Source organism: Notamacropus eugenii, chromosome 3, assembly GCF_028372415.1.
Source record: "Notamacropus eugenii isolate mMacEug1 chromosome 3, mMacEug1.pri_v2, whole genome shotgun sequence".
Lineage (NCBI taxonomy): Eukaryota > Metazoa > Chordata > Mammalia > Diprotodontia > Macropodidae > Notamacropus > Notamacropus eugenii.
Window position 1 is genome coordinate 284,361,318 of NC_092874.1, and position 8,092 is coordinate 284,369,409.

The window sequence follows — 8,092 nt, forward strand, 5'->3', positions numbered from 1 at the left end:
GGCGCAGACTGCGGCGGCTCGGGGATGGACAGTGCGCATGCTCTGACGCCTGAGAGGCGGTGGTTGCTCGTGTCCTGTCCCCACACGCCCCCGCTCCGCCGTCCTGCCACGCGGGGCGGAAACGAGCTCCCAGGAAGCGGGCCGAGGGGGTGTTGTGGGGGGGGCGGCCCTGAGGCGAGGCTGGTAGCCCCCAGCTGGGAGCGCGAGTCCGGGGCTGCGGAGAGGCCTGAGGGCCTGGGCCCGACGGGAGGAGCCCAGCCCCGTGTATGTGACCGATGGGGAAACTGAGGCACGGGGCGGGGCAGCTCACGGACTCGGAGCCCAGCCTCATATGTATGTGACAGATGGGGGAACTGAGGCACGGGGCGGGGCAGCTCACGGACTCGGAGCCCAGCCTCATATGTATGTGACAGATGGGGAAACTGAGGCCCTAAGAGTGCAGCTGACGTAAGTCATAGATTTCAAAGCTGGAAGGAATCTGAGAGCCCCTCTCAAGAAGTCCAGCCCCCTCCTCCCCCTCAGGCACAGTTTAGGGTGAGGAAGCCGAGGCCCAGGGAAGGGAGCTGGCTTTTCAGGGCCTATGCAGGTACTAAATGGTTGTCAGGATTTAAATCCAGTGCCCCTGAATCCAAAACCCTGGGCCCATGGCACAGCGCAGATGAACCTGGCCTTAGGATAATGAATGTGTATTAGATCCAGTTATTTCCTAGGGAGGCCCGTTGGTTGAAAGCGATGAATGTTCAGCAGTGATGGAAACTTAGAAGAAACCTTAGAGGTCACTGAACACAGCCCCCTTATTTTACAGATGAAAAGGGGAAGCATATGAATTAGGGTCACAGCGGAGGTAAGGGGCAGAGTAAATCCTCTGATGGCAAGTCTGCCTTTCTAGTACACCAGCCTACCACCTTTCAGTACGTCAGCCTTTGGGGATGGTTTATGAAAACACTAGGTTTAAGGCTGATGTGTGTGTGTTCATCCTTCATTGCCGAAGAAGACCATGCCATCAGAGAAATAATGACATGACTTGCACTTGACTTTGTTTTGAGGGAGGGAGGGCTACTTGGGGAAGAAGGGTGTTTATCCCAGAGGAGAGATGACGTAGGCTCTATCACCTAATGCCTGTGTGACTTTGGACAGGTCTTTGGGCTTCATTTTCCTCATCTATAAAATAAGGAGGTCAGACAAGATGGACTCTGAGGTCACTTCCAGCTGAGAATCTGATTTCCTGAAGACAGGACAGTTGTCCTGTCCTTCAAGTATTTGTAGATCTGCCACTTTGAATATCCATTTGTTCTTGTGCTGAGAATGGAAAAAGGAGCAAGAGTGAGATTACAGAGAGACAGATGCAGGCTTGCAAAGAGGAAATCCATGATGGTGAAGTGCAAAATTGGAATGAGTTCTTCCTATTAACCCAGAATTGGAGCAGGCTCTCTCAGTAGGTAGTGTGTTTTCCCCTCACGAAAAGTCTTTAAGTCAAGATGGATGACTACTTTTGGGGGATGTGGTAGTGGAGATTTCTATACTTTGTGCACTTGTTCATTTAAACCCTCTGACTCGTTAAAGAGTTAAGTGCCTACTTGTAAATCCTAAAGTTATCACAGTACTCTTCTATTTAGGATATGTGAGGTAGAACTGAGTGCTGAACAATTGAAGGATATTGCTGATGTCAAAGAGATACAGCTTTGTGGCTATTATATCAGCACCACTAGGTAAAAATATGATTGCACTGACCCAGTCTCTAATACCACCAAGTCAATTACTTTTTGCCCAGTTATTTTCCCTCCCTGAAGGCTTTCCCATCTCTTGTTTTTCCTATCAACTGGCCTGTTTAAATACAAGTACCTACAGCAAACACCTTCCCCTGAAAACCCAACAGAAAGGGAATGGGTCCTAACATTTTAAAATTTCATAATTCCTTACATAATAGTTGTATCAGTTTATTGACTGAGAACAGACAAAAGATCACTGGATTTATTAATTCTTTTAAAGTTTATCACATCTAAATACATTTTAAAATAATACATGTAGGAGAAATTTTGTATCTAATATTTTATGTGTGGATTTAGGACCCCTTGCAAAAATTTTAACTCTGTGGGTATGGGTCACAAGTTGGGAAACATGCTGACTTTATGTTGTAACTATTGAACTAAAAAATAACTTAGTATTTTATAATCATTTCTGTTGAGTACCCTGTAGGCAAATCTCTTATCAAACTAAGGAAGTAAAAGAGTTCTCTCAGCAATTCAGGATTTAGAAGTCATGTGATAAAGTGACTGAAAGGTTTTATTTTTAAATAAATCTTTTGCTTTTAATAAAGATTTGCCCACAATTTATTTCAGAAAAGAAACTAAGTTCCAGAACATCTTTAAGGAATTTGAAGTCTGAAGAAAGAATATGGCCACTGAAATTTGAGGGAGGTAAGTTTAGGACAAATAAAATGAAGTCATAAACCTGAGTGTTTTACTACCCACCAAGAGGTGATGCTGGTAGAAAATGTGAGGGGATTCAAAAAAGCAGCTGGTTCACACATAACCTTTCAAGTTGACTTTAGAGGGCACAGTCCTGCCCTTCCACAATAGCCAAGGTAGCAATGGACCTCATGGAGTCCAAGGGATCTGGGCTCTATGTCAACCACTGATGGGTTGTGTGACCTTAGACAAATGACATCGTCTTACTAAGCTAGGTTTCTCCTTGGGGAGTTCCCTTTTCTCCTCTACACTCCAGAACCATCATCTCCCATTCTGTCCGCCTTTGCTAAAGTCAGTCCCTCAACTTGTGCCCTTGATGTCATCCTCTCCCATCTCCTTCCATAGCCTTCCTCCATTTGGTCACTTTCAGCTTCAATTTTCTTACCTACTAGGATCCTTGTGCTGCCTGCCACCATGCTAGTCTCCCAGATTTCCTTCAAAGCATAGCTCAGGTGTCATCTGCATGAGGCTTTTCCTGATCTCATTTGTTAACAAGTCTCTTTCTTGAAATTACTTTACATTATTTTGAATAGACTTTATATTCACTGTTGCATCCTTTTAGGTGAATATATGCTTCTTGCAGGGAGAGATGCCTATTTTTGTCTTTGTAGATTTATAGCCTTGGTACCTAATAATATTTGTTCAATATGTAAAATGTTACTTGTACTAAATAAATCATCTTCCAAGGCCTTCTAAGCCCTAAGACTGTAATTGTTTCTGTTGTAGCTTTTGTTGGTCAATAAAATATGGGGCAAGATGAGCCGTGGGTCTTTCACAGTATGGTAACTCTTTTGGTCCAAGGAAAGATGAGTAAAAAAAACTATGCAGATTTTATTTATTTATTTATTTATTTATTGCTGTTACTTTTCTTGTGAGAAACTGGAGATTCTGGTTGTCTATAACCATTTTTGATTGTTTACTAATGTCTTATTTTAGGAAAAGTGTGAGCCTTCCTTTTAGCCTCCTTTCTTAACCTCATTTTTACCAATATTACTTTCTAATATTCTCATGCAAATATTACTTTGTATGAGATACATCAAAGATACTTTTGGGAGATGTTCATTAATGTCAAATCATGTTTTTCCATCCTTAGCCAATGTTTTTCCTTCCCAAACCAGAATATTTATATATTGTCTCATTTGTGATTTATTCTTTTATTTTTATGAAAATGAAATACAATCATGTTTTACATGTTCAATGGAACTTCCTCTAATGAATCAAAAGTTAGATTTTTAAAAATAAAATTATTGGGTTGGCTCTACACTTGTTGAATTCCTTTCCATCTGTTAAAGCCCAACTCAGATTTAACCTCTTCTCTACTTCCCCCCATCAGCAATGACCTGTTCCACCTGGAATCTCATGCAGCATTTTGATTCTCTATAATGAACTTATTTATTTATTATTCCGCCTTTTAATTTTTTGTCCCTGTCATAGCCTCACCCCATAGGACAAGGACTGGCTCATCTAAACTTAGTTTTATCTTCCACATCATCCAGCCCAGTGCTTTACACATTTGTAGTGGTTCAGTTGTGTCCAACTCTTTGTGACCCTATGGCCTACAGCTCGCCAATGCTGTCCGTGGTTTTCTGAGCAAAGATCCTGAAATGGTTTGCCATGTCCTTCTGTAGTGACTTAAGGCAAACAGAGGTTATGTGACTTGCCCAGGGTCATACAGGTAGTAAGTGTCTGACTACATACCCTGTACTTTATCCACTGAGCCACCTAGCTGCTTTGCACGTAGTAGATACTTAATAAACATTAAATGGAATCATTAAATTGTCCCATCCTGTGTTCCTGTGATGCTGTAACTTTTTAGTTGTTTTAATAAATGAGAGAATGTGCAGAGGAAAAACTGAAAGTGGGGAGTAAAGAAAAGACTTCAAGGCTGAAGTTCCCTACAAGTACCACCAATACTACTTGTGCTAGCTAAGCAAGGGCTTGACCTGGTCTATGTAACTCCTTATAGTTCCCGTTTTGGTTTTATTTCTAATCCCCCTTTAATTTTTTGTCTTGATTTGTTGGTGTTTATTGCAAACATTTTTGTTCTTTCGATCTTAAGAATAAAGATATTATGAAAATCAAATCATATTGGCTGTAATACTTGTATAACAATTTCCTTCCACCCTTCATTTCCCATTCTACTAATTTTTGCTTATGTTCAAACATCTCAATGCAGGGAAAAAAAGATAATTTAAGTGTTTGAAATGAGATTAAAACATCCAATGGAAAATGCTGACCACATCCAGAAGAAACTGTGAAAGAACTTTGGAGTCTGAATGCAGATCTAAGCAGAGTATTTTAACTTTTTTGTTGCCTTTTGTTTTTTTTCTTCCTCATTTTTCCCTTTTGTTCTGAATCTTCTTTCACAACATGACTAATGTGGAAATATGTTTAACATGATTGTACACATCTTGAGGAGAGAGGGAGAAAAATTTGGAGCCCAAAATATTAAAAAAAATGAATGTTGAAAGCAATCTGTAAAAAAAAAAAAATCATTCAAGCCTATTTCCTCATGTGGAAAAAAAAAGATCTTTCAAGGGGGAAAAAGGATTTTCTAGTAATGTTTTGATATTTCAATTATTACTACTTGCAAATAATATTTTAATTCCTAGAGACCCAGAACACTAAGACTGTTCAGGGAAATCTATCGCAATGTGAAAGAGGCAGGTCAAATGATTCCTTGGTGGAAAAGAAAGTGAATCAAAAGTGCATTCATTGTACAGACTATCCAACTAGTGGGGCAACCACCTGTCAAAGTTATCCATCAGTCTGTGTCTTGTTTAGGTTTTGCAGATGGAGACATGAATTGAATATCAGAGAGATCTCAAGCTGGAACACATTGGGGAAACAGTGCCTACTGTCAGTGATCCTTCTGGCTACTCTGAACTACATCTCTTTAACACCAATATTCTGCAGATAATATTATAGAGTTTTGAGTAATGGAATATAAGAATATCCTTTTTCGAAGAATTAAAATGACAGCCTAAAAGTGGATGGAAAGATAATTGGTAGATGTAAATAGGACGTAGCATGTAACCAAAGATGACTTAGATGAAAGCAGTAACATGAAAACATTTTCAAGATTTTGTTTCATTAAAAAATAGAATGAGAGATTGGTTGTTGTCCTTCATTTTCAAAGAGGACCAAAATGACATCACCATGATAAAGTGAAATTTCAGTGTGTCTGACTGTGGCTGATCAGACCAATATGAGCTTGGAATGCTCTATTACAGGTTGGGCACAGATAGTCCATATGAATATTTGGGATGGATATCCCAAATTTGCGCATCCTGCATTTACTTTGTGCTGTTTCAATTCTGCTTTGCTCATAGAGCATAGTACCCTTTCTTATGCGGGCATTCCATGTTGAGTGGTCCTGCACCAGTGTCTCCCACGTTGCACAGTCACATCCAGTGTTGTTGAGAGAGATCTTGAGAGTGTCCTTGTATCGCTTCTTCTGACCACCATGTGATCTCCTGCCCCTTGCGAGTTCTCCATAAAATAGTCTTTTTGGCAAGCATGCATTTTGCATTTGAACAACATGGCCAGCTCATTGGAGTTGCACTCTCTGAAGCATAGTTTGAATGCTTGGCAATTCAGCTTGAGCAAGGACTTCAGTGTCTGGTATCTTATTCTGCCAGGTGATCCTCAGAAGCTTCCTAAGACAGTTTAAATGGAGGCGATTCAGTTTCCTGGCATGGCACTGGTAGACTGTTCACAGATGTTTCATAGGCATACAAGAATGAGGTCAGCACAACGGCTCTGTAGACCTTCAGTTTGGTAGTCAGTCTAATACCTCTTCTCTCCCAAACTTTTCTTTGGAGCCTCCCAAACACTGGGCTACCTCTGGCAATGCATGCATCAACCTCACTGTCAATGTGTACATCCCTGGAAAGTACACTGACAAGGTAAGTGAACTTATCTGCAGCATTCAAAATTTCTCCATTTGTTGTAACCAATGGTTCCATGTATGGATGGTGTGGTGGTGACTGATGGAGCACCTGTGTTTTCTTGGTGTTGACTATTAGGCCAAAATTAGCATAGGCAGCAGAGAATTGATCCATACTTTGTTGCATCTCAGCTCCAGAGGCTTCATTGAGTGCACAATCGTCCGCAAACAGAAAATCATGCACCAACACTCCCTCCACTTTGGTTTTGGCTTGTAGCCTTTTCAAATTGAAGAACTTACCATAAGTACGGTAGTTGACCTTGATGCTGTGTTCATCCTTATTGAAAGCATTTGACAACAAGGCTGAAAACATCATGCTAAAAAGCATGGGAAGAAGACGCAGCCCTGTTTCATTCCATTGGTGACTGGGAAAGCACGAAAGCATTGTCCACTATCCAGAACCTGGGCAAACGTGCCATCATGAAACTGACACTATACTAATGAACTTCTCTGGGCAACCAAATTTTCACATAATTTTCCATAAGCCCTCACAACTAACAGCATCAAAGGCCTTGGTCAGATCTGCAAATACTGTGTGCAGACCTCTGTTCTGCTCCTGGCTTTTCTCCTGGAATTGTTGGGCAGCAAACACCATACTGATTGTTCCTCAGCCCTTTCTGAAGCCACACTGACTCTCAGGTATATGACCATCTTCCAGGTGAAGGAAGATCTCCTATTAAGGAGGACTGTAGCAAGAATTTTGCCAGCATTGACTAAGAGAGAGACCCCGCTGTGATTGTCACAGGACAATCTATTCCTTTTACCTTTATAGAGATGGACAATGGAGGCATCCTTAAACTCCTGGGTGATAACTTCCTCTTGCCATATAACCTGGAAAATTTCAGTCAGCTTTTTTATGAGCAATGGTCCTCCTACCTTGTAAATATCAGCTGCAATAGAATCAGCACCAGGTGCTTTGCCACATGAAAGGAGCCTCATGGTCCTCAAAACCTCTTCTTCAGTTGGAAGTTTAACTAAGGAAGGATTGACTTCAACCTGAAGAAAACAGTCAGTGGCTTCAGCATTGATTGATGATGATCTGTTGAGAAGATTATGGAAGTGTTCAGCCTATCTCTCTAGGATCATGTCCTTATCACTAATCAGTGTGGCTCCATGAGTACTGAGTATGCGTCATAGGTTTTTGGTCCATAAATAGCTTTCAGGGAATCATAAAAGCGCTTTGAATTGTTACTATCAGTATAAAACTGAATTTCATCTGCTTTCTTACTGAGCCAGGAATCCTACATCTCCCTAAGCTTTGTTTGTACTTTGCTTTTGATGGAATTAAATTCTTAGAGGTGGATGAATATCCTGGTATATCCTGTGGAGTTTTCGTTTTTTGTTTAGCAGCTTCTGAATTTCCCCTTCATTTTCATAAAATCTTGGTGTTTGCAAGTGTTCCAGCTCGGATGAGCAAATGCAGTGCTCTACACCAAATCTCTGAAAGCTGCCCACTTCTTTTCTGCTCCACTGTTGCCAACTATGTGTTGGCTCAACTTTCCCTCCAAGTGAGCAACAAACTGTTCACTCTCAGAGAAGAGCTCTAATTTGTTGACATTAGTTCTTCTGGTAGGCATTTTGCCTTGGGGGTGGCACAAGGTCATCCTGAGTCATTGCCAGCCATCTTGACTCTGTCCTGCCACTGGACTATGATGACTCTGCAGGAGAGAGTGAC

The 8,092-nt window shown here is 41.2% G+C and overlaps 1 long non-coding RNA gene across 2 annotated transcripts in view; it reads left to right on the top strand.

The window, feature by feature from the left end:
* The first annotated feature begins 7 nt into the window (after nt 1-7).
* The window catches only part of LOC140534560 (uncharacterized), a 24,095-nt gene continuing 16,010 nt past the window's right edge, over nt 8-8,092 (top strand). The window contains exons 1-3 of one of the 2 annotated variants that reach the window (XR_011977362.1): nt 8-447; nt 2,340-2,417; nt 5,253-5,579. This is a non-coding gene — a long non-coding RNA (uncharacterized lncRNA). Of the gene's footprint in view, nt 448-2,339; nt 2,418-5,252; nt 5,580-8,092 lie in introns of those variants that run through there. The other variant, XR_011977363.1, reaches the window with a different exon arrangement.